Raw genomic sequence first — 11,151 nt, forward strand, 5'->3', positions numbered from 1 at the left:
GAAGAATACCTGAACTTTTGGTAGCAGTCTGCAGAAGAAAGATTCCCTAGATAAGACCGGAGAGACCTCTCCTTTTTATTGATGAGTGTGTATGCTTATTGTGCCTTAGACATTCTGCATCTTTGGGTGGCTGAGTAAATACGATAGGAGAATGGCAAGACCCAGTTTTCTGTCTATGCTGCCCCTCAACCCACTCTGCAAGAAATGCCCAGAGCAATTCCCAAGCCCTGACTGTAGAACTAATTAGGACTGTCCCCTGGATGGAACTTTCCAGTGTGGATGGCTCTGAGCTAGGGTTTGTTTACCTGAAGGCTTTGGGAAGCTTTGTTTTACCAAAGCAGGAGCTTTTTCTGGGTCTCGCACTGTGATTTGTGTGGCCAGCTCTGAATATTAGAGAGCGCATTCACTCTCTGGTTCAATATCTGAGTCCTTTCTCTACGTGTGAGCACTGAATGCTAGCTGATTGAGGTCAGGGCACAATAAAGTGCTTGCAGTGTTTTGGGCCTCCTGATAACACCACAGGCATTGAGTTATTAATTGAAACTCCCAGTTGCCAATTACAAGACTTTTCTTACCATGAAGATCTATATTTCGAATTCAGTCAGTGTGGATAGAAAGTACGGAGGCACAGTGAAGGCCAGCAGGGTCTCTGTGGGTCCTATGTTCAGGTGTCAGGGGAACAAAGAGTGGCTGAAGGTAAGTATGTCCTGAGGTAGATTCTGATGGGCGGGCGTCATCAGGAAAGAAGACAGAGATGAAGTGCCAAGAACATAGCTAGCATCGGGACGGAAGAATATGAGTGATGTGCAGATCTTAGAGGGAAGTTCAGGGTATGTGTTTGGGGAAGTAAATCATTACCCAGCTCCTAAAGTACAAATCCAGGTAAGAAGACCATGGACGGGCGGCCATGCCAAGCAGCTAGGGACTGCCGGGGGGGGGACGACAAGAGAGTCAGTTGCATTTGATAGAAGTGAGGGTCAGATGACAGGAAGCTCTGCAGACAGCAGGGCTGAGAAGAAGGGAAAGGAAGCTCTGTGAGTCTCAGGGAGGGAGGCCTTACACTCAGATAGACATCTTCAGTGGAGTCTGACAGGCAGGATCAGAAGTGAGTCATGGAGGAGAACGGCACAGGGGAGGCATCCGTGGCTCTGCCTTAGGTGTGAGATTAGGAGCTATGAGTAGGAGGCTCCTGCGGGACTGCTGTTTGCTTGAGATGCACCGAGCCGGGCTCCCACTTTGACAAAACAGTGTGCAAAGCCCTCCGGTGTAAAATCCTCAAACATAAGAAATTTAAAATTAAATGTACCTTTTAAAGGCTATAAGCATGCCAAAGACCAAGGTAGGTCTCTCTCAGGCAAGGGGAGTCTCAGTGAAAAGCCAGTGTAGAGTTGAGGTTGTTAATCTGCATAGCGTTGACCAGGAGGACCAGGAGAGCAGGACGTAAAGGGGTCTGCGGTGATTGAAGTCTTCCCCGCAAGATACGGAGAGTGAAATGGGTGACGTCATCTACGAAAAACGTTTGCCTAATTAACATGGAGTGACATATGATCTCTGTGTGTTTACATGTAGATCCTGTTCCTACTGAATATGGAAAACACCATGGCCAAAGAGACCTAGACACTGCCGTAGCTACAACCTGATTGCAGATGAGACGCTCATGGCGGCTTCGGCTTCTGCCTGTGAGCGAGCGTCTCCTGCTATCACAGACTGCTGGGAGCTAAGGGATATAGCAAACAGTCAGAGCACTTTCCTCCTACCCATAAAGCCCAGGGTTCCATCCTCAGCCCCTCCCGCCCCCACAAAACGAATCCAAAACAACTCAAACGAAGAAACCTTGACATTTTTGTGACATTTTCTCTATTCCCATCTTAGGGAAAAATGCAATTTGAAACTTAGACGTGTTTAATTTAAAGCTGCAGGTCAGAATGGTGCCCATGTTTTACTGGATAATATACAAACAGTCCCACTGTTGGAGGAGGAATGGGGCCTGAAGTGAACACACTTGCAAGTCGTATAGGAGGACTGGATGCGTGGTTGCGACGTCTAATTTTACCAAAAATCCCAAGTCATTTGCCGTGACAAATGGCAAAGGCATCCTTGTGGCTTTTTTTTTTTTTTTTTTTTTTTTTGTCATGAATTGCTTTTCTGTGAAAATCTGAATATAATTCCGGGGACAGTTTCTACTGTCTTGACAACTCTGGTATTTAAACAGTCGTGTCTCCATTAAGGATTAGAGGGAACACCCTCTTAGATGCAGTACCAAAAATGTTTCAGCGTTTCCTGATGGGCCTGAGGCTTACATTAAAGCCGTGTTTATTGATTTTTAGTAGCAAGTATAGATGATCACAGAGGGTGGTCTGTGAGGTAACAGTTGAGATGGATATGGGGAAAAGGATGGACTCATGAAGCCAACTGGCCTGGTGGGCCATCCTTGATTAGAAGACAGAGCCCAGGGCCTGTTTCTTTAAAGCATTATTGTGATCTGGTCTTCCAAATTTTATTTGTTTGGTGACAGTGCTGTGAGTGGCTAGGCTACGGGCATGTATTCACAATTCTAGATGTAGAAAGTATCTTCCTAAACAGTCTTTATTTTCATGCTAATTTTGAGTGGATCCTTGGGGTATTTGACTGTAATGCAGATGACCTGGTATGTGGTAAGGTTCTGGGCTTAGAAAAGGGACTGTTTGATGTGACTGGCTTGTCAGCTAGCCAGACGCATTTCCCTGGGCTTCACCTCATTAAAATCTACCAACCAAGACAAAAGTAAGACCCTTTCTGCTTGGAAGAATAGAGAGGTGTGTGTCATTTTAAGTCAAACCTCAAAGAAAACCACCCAGAGAAAGAAACCTGTGGTCAAAAAGACATATTCTTGACAAGAGACAATAGAGGGATAGAGACAGACTTGCCTAGCTAGTTAGTGGTAATCACAAATGACTCAAACAGGGAGTTTTGGAAGAAACAGCAATAGCTGATTCGTGTGTGGGTGTGTGTGTGTGTGTATGCGTGCGTGTGTCCATATGTCTGTGTGTGTCTCTCTTTCTCTGCATAGACCAGGGGTCAGCTTCAAGCACAGTTCTTCAAGGGCATACAATAGGATTTTTCTTTTCTTTTAGACAGGATCTCTCACCGGCCTGGAGTTTGTGAGCTGTCTAGGTTGGCTGACCATCTCTAGTACTACAAATACCTAACCCCGTGCCTAGCCTAGCTTCTTATGTGGGTGCTGGCATCAAACTCAAGCCCTCATGTTTACATCCCAGCCCAGAAGAAATTTGTTGTTGTTGTTGTTGTTTTCACAGTTTGGCCATCAGACTCTGCAAAGCCTGCATCGTCTAATTTAACTTCCAAAACAGATACACAAGGTAGGCTTTAAAAACAGTCAACACTGGGGAGTTAGGACAGACCTGTAGATGAGTGAGCTGGCCAGAACTCTTCCCTTTCAAGCAGGAAAGCCTTTAGGCACACATGGGCTCTTCCTGCAAGGGGCCTGCTTTCTTGTTCTTTGGGCTTTGGTGTTGTGAACAGTTTATCGACCATTTTGCAAACACTGTCCTGTTACTGTCACCACCTACTTGATGGTTGAGATGATTTAATGCAGAAAGACGTTTCTCCCCTCCTGAGTTTTGGTCCATCCATGGGGGTGGGGGGTGAAGATGGTCTTCCCAGTGGTGGGAACATGTGGCTATGGCTCCTTACATCACAGGCAGCAGACAGAAGAGAGAAGGAGAGGCAGGTTAGGCTATAACCGTCAAGACAAAAGTGTGGTGGCCTATCACATCCATCGAAGGCTAACCTTCCGAAAGCCTTCCAAAATACTGTCACCAGCTGGGGACCAAGTGTAAAAACAAGTGACTCTGCAGGGTAGGTTTTATAACCAAACCATGACAATCACCAAAAAACAAAACAAAACAAAAGCAAAACCCAATAAACAAAGGAAAACGAAAAACAACAACAACAACAAAAAAGGTAAGAGGTAGACATATTTCTTAAGCACTTTTTCTTTAAGGAAGATTTTAACTAAAATCTATGCCTTTAAACATGGTAATAAAAATTTTCCCACTCTATAATCCTTTATGTAAGTGGCAATTATAATATATATGTAAGTTGTCCTTAATTTTAGGGAAAAAAAAGACACTAGAGTCTTCTTGCTGGAGAAAAGCAAGCCAGTTTATTGCACCAAATGGAAAAGACATCAAGAGACCCAGGTCTGTAAAGAGCTGCAAATGGTATCAGGCGTTTAACTGGTTTCCATGTGGTCAGTACCCAGCTTGGCTTCTCATGGAGCAGAAGCTGAGCTTCCCAGAGGGTGGTGGAGATGGGGGGCGGGGGGTGCATCTGTCATCTGTCATTGCTAAGTTTCTTCTGGAGTGGAAAGGTCCTGGGTGTCTTAGTGATTCTCATCTGTTGTCACTTTCAGTTTACACAGCAAGTAAGGTTTCAGGACACACACACACACACACACACACACACACCCGCCATTAGGTCCTGCATCCTAGGGGACAGGAGGTCAGCACCGCACAGAGTCTGATGTCATCAGGAGGCACCTGCCCTCCTCCTTACCAGTCCACAGTCTTTCAGGCAATGACGTGTGGGAAGCCAGGCTGAGGACTTTCATTGCTGTTTAAGTAGTCAAACATTTGCAGGCAGCATCCTTGTAAGGGCTCTCAGAAGCCCATCGCGTCTTCATGTGGAGAGTGATTTAGAGTAATTAAATATAGTAGTCAGTGGGACAGAAAGCGGAAAATTGCATAGAATAAATTAAATATCTTTTCCCACTTGGAAAAGGAAACAGACACCTTTGGTGATCTGGAGCAGTCTTTTCAAGAAGAGACAATTAACTCCTTTTCTATCTGTTTCTCAAAAAAAAAAGCTCTTTAATGACACGGTTCCCTGCCTTGCAACTCAGCACAGAGCGTTTTGTCAATCATTCGATCTACTGACAGATGTTTGAATTTGCAGAACAAACTTTAAGAAAGCTACAAACCAGGTGTTCTCAATATTGTTATTTTGAGGGGCAGGGGGGAACGTTTGTTTCCACCCTGTCACAGATGAAACTGTAGTCTGGAGCTGGAGCTGAAGGCTGAGCTGGAGCGCCGGCCTGGAAAAGGATCCCAAATCAAGCTGGTGTTCTGCCAGTGAAAGGAAACCACCCTAAATTTGGACTTTCTGGAAATTCAGATATCAAGTTGACTTTCCGACGACTTCAGGGTTATCCTGAGTAAGCGAAATCTGAGTGTGTGGTCATAGGAGAAGGAAAAGCTCATCACTCAGGGCTGGGAAGACAGGAGGTCACTGACTTAGGAGTCACAAACAAGCCCACCCCTTTTCATCTCCAGTCCCACCTGCTCTCCCTGTGGTCCCCTAGGGTAAAGCAAAGGACTCACCCAGCGTTCCTTACTCATCTGTTTCCTGACAGGCAAGGGGTAGGTGGAGGAAACCTAAAATCTCAACTGTGGCTTTAAAACAGATCAAAAAGTTCACACGCTTTTAGCGAGCACATCAATCTCATGTACGGCTAGCTCCATTCCCGATTCTACTTGTAAACTGTGCCACCGTCCTCTCCTCTCCCTCAAAAACACCCGTGAAGTGCACCTTAACTAAATTTCTCTTGTCAAAACACAGGGTAGCTGGAGGCAACGGACCTCAGTCCGGGCAACGTCTCGCCTGAATCTGAACTCATTTCTAGCCTACAATACAGAAGGGGGGAGTGGGTGGGAACAAAAGGAAAACCCCACAAGCAAACACACGGAAAAGAAGCTACGTTCATTGCTTCTGTTCATCTTCGCTGTATAACCTAGGATATGAGGCCTCAAGAAAGCTGCCTTTTAATGTGGATAATTACATTTAGAAAGCAAAATGGGTCAACTCAACCGTTCCGATGGGTGGGTTTTCAGCATGTTGGAATAGACTAGGTGATATCGCACTAGGAACAAGCCCAGGCATGTTGCTGGCTTCAAATAACAAACTCGATGTCCCTCTTGGGTGTGTGTGTTCTCCTATGTCCCAGGTGAGGAGCATAGCGAGCTCTGCACTCAGGGGAAAACAATCTCTTTTGAGCTTGGACATGCATCTCCATTCAGAGGCTGCTTAGAAGTGGACGGACTCCTTTTTGCTAAGCAGACATGGTCGCCAGGTGTTTTCGTTTTCCTTTATTACACCATAGAGGAATGAAAAAGTATAGAAGTATTGATTTGTGCATGGCAACTTCATTTATCTAACAGAACCCTGTTGCAGTAACCTCTCTAACCCGAATCGGCCTGTACAAAGAAAACGCAACTCAATTAATATGAAAACAATCTAGCGTCTAGATTGGGCAGATCCACCCTACACTGTCCTATTCCTCGCTCCCAAATCCCTCATCCCTTGCACCTTTTATTTGCCAGGTCTCCAGCTTCTCCTTCTCCCTTCTTCCCCCAGCATCTTTCCCCTGCCAAATCTCTCGCTCTTGCCTTTATTTTACAAATTAAATGGGAGTTTCTGATAAGGTCACCTGAGTCCTGAGTTTGTGACTAGGCAGCCATCCTTGGGGGAGCAGAATTAGCATCAAAATAGAGAGAACTCCAAGGCAAACCACAACAGAACCCCAACTGCAGTAGGGTATCGGGATATTTAGATAAAACGGAAGATGGGAAATCTGAAAGGGCATTCATAGTCGGACGCAGTTTTGTTAGTTTGTTCTTGGGGGATGTTCACAACCTCCACTCATTTCTTCAATTTGTCAACTTGGTTAAAAGCATGCGCAGGGCTCCGGGGCCAGGGCTGCTCAGCCTTTGGTAAAGCACTTCTACCATCCATGTAAGCACCCCTAGCCCGTGGGACACGGTGTTGAGGGAGCAGCAATCATGTATGTAGAGAAAGTTAAAAATGAACACATTGCATTAGAAAATGGACTCTGCTTTTCCGCAGGTCTCCCATTGGGCCGCAGTGCTGGAGGTGGCTTTTCCTCTTTTCAAGATTGAGGAAGGTTCATTTTGTATAACTGTTGCCCAAAAGCCAGCGTGGCGGGGGGGCTCTCTCTCAGCTCCACGAATTGAGCTCAGCCTCACAGAGATGGCAGGACAGCTCTGCCTGCCACATCGTCTATTTTTGTTTCACTAACTACGTTCTATAAAGACACATCATAATTGCAGCGTAACAGCAGCTTTATGCTCCAACATAATGATTAAAGAATATCAATAATGCAGGCCCCAAGCAGAGCACAGACAGGACCATTTCCTTCTCAGGCTGGAGGAAGCCAGAAGGAGCCATCGATGAAGCCTACGGTCCATCAGCCTCGAAATCAATAGTACGAGCTGCTGCACACACAGCACAACCCATTCAAACCGTCCTGGCCTTTTTACTGTCTCCAGGAGTGGGGATCCATCTTCCCAAATAGACTTTGATTTTAGAGCATTTTTTTGGGTACCAGACAACAAGAAGAAAAACCCTGTTTGCTCTACTGCTTGCAGTAGTGGAACAGTCATGAAGAAGTTGGGCATTTGAAGTTTATTTTCTTGGTATGGAGTGAATCACAGAATAGATAAAAACCGGTTTATGGCTTACATCTGGTCGGATCGTAAAACATAAGGCCGTACAGTCAAGAATGTGCAGCTGCGAGTACTGTAAACCCTGACTCAGGATAGTAACCTTGATAAGCACAGGGCTTGGGGTGAGGCAGCTCCCTCTCGCCTCCGCCTCCTTGGGTATTTACGACGTGCAGACATTGGAACAAGGGGGCTTACTAATTAATCATGCGTGTTGTTGTTATTGTCTTTTGTTTGGAGCATTTTATTATATCCTGGATAGAGCTATTGCGGCCCCCCCCCCCGCAAAGTGTTCATACTTTAATTTACATGCGTGTCAGGATTCTCTTTCTTATTAGGGTACTTTTATTTCTAATCATGTGTATGTGTATGTCTGGGTATGTGCACATCAGTGCAAGTTTCCAGAACATTGGATTCCCCACAGATCTAGAGCTGGAGTTAGCGGTAGTTGTGAGGCATGCATTGTGGGATACTGAGAGTCAAACTTGGGTCCTTTGCAAGAGTAGTACAGGCTCTTAGCCACTGGCCATGACTCCAGCCCCATGTGCCCGGATTCTTCATAGCTGATTTCTAGAGAAATTTGATGTTTTTCCAAGGCCTGGGAAAATTTTAAGCTGAATATTTTCATACCTGGAAGAGGGTTATTATGTCGGTGAATACGGTACACGATATTTGAGGTATTGCTGTGAAGAAGCTGAGGGGATCAAAAGGCTACAGCAGTTCAGTAAAACGTGCCGGGAACACAACACCGGTCCCGGGGAACCAGACAGGTACCTGTGCTCAGCTCTATCCCCCACCCACCTGCCCCCCTCAAGGCACCTTGCAAGTTGTCCGTGGAGATGCCCCTTCACTGCGGACTGTGCTCATATTTCACAGCCCCACTGGCCACCAGATGGTGGGGTCTGTCTGGTCTCCTTACTTGTTCCTAGAATGGGAGCACCGTTGACTGGTCTTCGGGAAACCTGGTGTGCGAAGCTGTGCCGCTGTATGAGACCTTCTGCTTCAGTGTGACAGTAATTGCCTCCATCGTGAGCTGTGCCATCTCTCTGCTCATATCCATGGCCTTCCTCACCTGCTGCCTCCTCAAGTGCATACAGAGGAGTGAGCAGCGGCGTGCTGACAGGACGACACAGCTGTGGTACCAGCTGAGAGGTGAGGACCTAGAGAGACCGTACACGCTGGCTTCTTGGCCCTCAAGTGACACAACCACAATAAAAGCAGCAGTGTCCATGATGGCAGTGGTGGCAAGCCAGGGATTCAGCACAGCGATGTCCATGACAAACACAGCTTCACCACAGACCTCGGCGACATCAGAGAGCAATCTGGGGTGACCGGCAATGTGGACTTTCAGGATGGGAACTCCGAGCCCTGGTGGCTCCTCCAGCTCTCCATGCACCTACGTGATGGTCCACGTAATGAAAACTGCAGGCTGGCTCCTGGAAATCCCATGAGGCCCGAAGTGTACCTTCCAGGGTGACCCCCCACTAGCCAGAGGCCTGCCACTTAACATTTGCTTATCTAGATATGGGCCAGGGCAGTCACCTCCAGGTATAGGGGCCTTTGGGAGCCTAGCTGACATTAAAGGCTGGGACCCCAGCAGGGAACAGTCTGTCTTGGAGGAGATCTCTGTGGTTGTTACAGGACTTGCTCATTGAACTGCTACTAGGGTGAGGTCCAACAGAAGTCACCTCAACCAGCGTTCTTTGAGAGAGACTGACTGCATTTAAAGCAGATAAAGTTTTGCGTAGTAGAATATGAAAATATCAATAAAGTAATTTTAGCAATAAAAACAAAGGAAGATCACATCTTTACTTCTGAAAAGTTATTTCCTACATCACCAATAACCAACCACTGATTATTTATTTATCAAACATGCTTCTAGTCTGCGAAATAAAAACACAGTGTCTGCACAGCACAAAACTGTACTGTATACTAACCTTTATTTCTCTAATTGAGACAGGGTCTTACGTAGCCCAGGTTGTCCTTGAACTCAAAGCTTAGCTTGTCCTTGAACTCTTGATCCTCTTGCATTCATCTCCCACATGCTAGGACGACAGTGTGTGCCACTACACACAGCCTACCCTAGCCTGAGTTTTTAAGAACCATCTTTCCTTTGGGGTAAATGGTGGAAGTAGGAGTAGGGAGGGTCTTAAGTAGCCATGGCCTATGATTCATGGAAGGAAATACCTGGTCTGGTGGCCACCATCTTGCTTCTTGGAAGTTTGGGGTGTGGTGGATATGGAAATTAGTCAACCTTCTCGAATCCCTCTGACCCACCAAGGTGAGAGGAGACCATCGGGCTGTGTTAAGGCACAGATCTGGGGATGTGTTGGTGATGGGGCAAAGGGACATGCGGAACAGCATGGGATGGAAAGAGAGTGACTGATGTAGTAGGTACAAAAGTGTATGTAGACACCGTGACATCGAGTCCATTGGAGAAAGAATGTGTAGGGGGTTGGGAGGAGATGAGATAAAGGAGATTATGAACAGATATGCTATAAGTTGGAAGATGGCCCGGGAAGGCCAGTAAGACTGACCACTTGAGCAATGATTTCGAGAGAGCAAAGGACAGGGCTATGTAGACACCTCTAGGAGAACGGCCTAGCTGGAGGTGCAATGGGTATAAAACCCTCGAGTGTGTGGTTGGCTGACTGTGGACAGGAAGAGAGTTGATGTGAGTGAAGTATGGATGTAGCAGCCACCCGTTCAAAGAAAGGTCAGGTTGGTGTCTGCAAAGACTCAAGGATCTCACAGGCATCATAGGCATTTGAGTATTTGTTCTCTGTGGTGTGAAAGGACATTGATGAATTTTGCCTGAGTGATGTGAAACCGCTTAGGTTCTGAAGATGTCCTTTGGGCTGTTGAGTTACAGAGACTCAAGGGTTAAAAATAGGCAAGTTATCTGGCTGCTAGGGCAGGAGTCTGTGGGAAAGAGGGGGATGACTGGGGCCAGGGTAAGGTTCTGGGAGCTGGGGGCATTTTGGGGTTTTGATATATTTCGAAGATAGAACAATAAGATTTTCTGCTCAATTGAATGAGAGAGAGAGAGAGAGAGAGAGAGAGAGAGAGAGAGAGAGAGAGAGAGAAAGAGAGCGAGGAAGAGGAGGGATCAAAAGTGCCCTGTTGACTTCTACTTACCTGGGGGAGGAGATGGATGTTGTGACCGGTGATTAAGGTCTGGGTGATTGTTTCCAGGTCTTGACATCTTATTCAAGAACACCTCACTAGCTCTAACTAGGGCAGAACTGCTTACTTTGGAACAAACTCCAGGGGAGACAGTAGAACACAGAGACAGAATTTGTGTGTGGATCAGTGGTAGAGTGCTTATCTTGTATGAGTGAGGCCCTGGATTCAGAATTGGAAAACAAACAAGAAAAACAGAACAAAACAAAACAAAACAAAAAAGAAACACAAAAACAAAAACACAATACCACAAAATGCATCAAAGGCAGGGAAGGCAACTCAGTCAATAAGCTATGCAAACATGAAGACTCAGTTCGCTTTTCAGGATCCACATTTAAAGAGTCAGGTGTGGGTAGCTCACACGTGTAATCCCAGTGTTGAAGAGTGTCCTTAGGTAGATACCCGGGGCCACATGGCTAGGCAAACAGAGTATGTGGTGAGCTTCAGG

The 11,151-nt window shown here is 46.2% G+C and overlaps 1 pseudogene; it reads left to right on the top strand.

Annotated features, from left to right (window-relative positions):
- Positions 1–576: 576 nt before the first annotated feature.
- On the top strand, positions 577–8,997 carry LOC116914364 (annotated as a pseudogene).
- Positions 8,998–11,151: the final 2,154 nt, after the last annotated feature.

The sequence above is a fragment of the Rattus rattus genome, chromosome 13, assembly GCF_011064425.1.
Source record: "Rattus rattus isolate New Zealand chromosome 13, Rrattus_CSIRO_v1, whole genome shotgun sequence".
Taxonomy (NCBI): domain Eukaryota; kingdom Metazoa; phylum Chordata; class Mammalia; order Rodentia; family Muridae; genus Rattus; species Rattus rattus.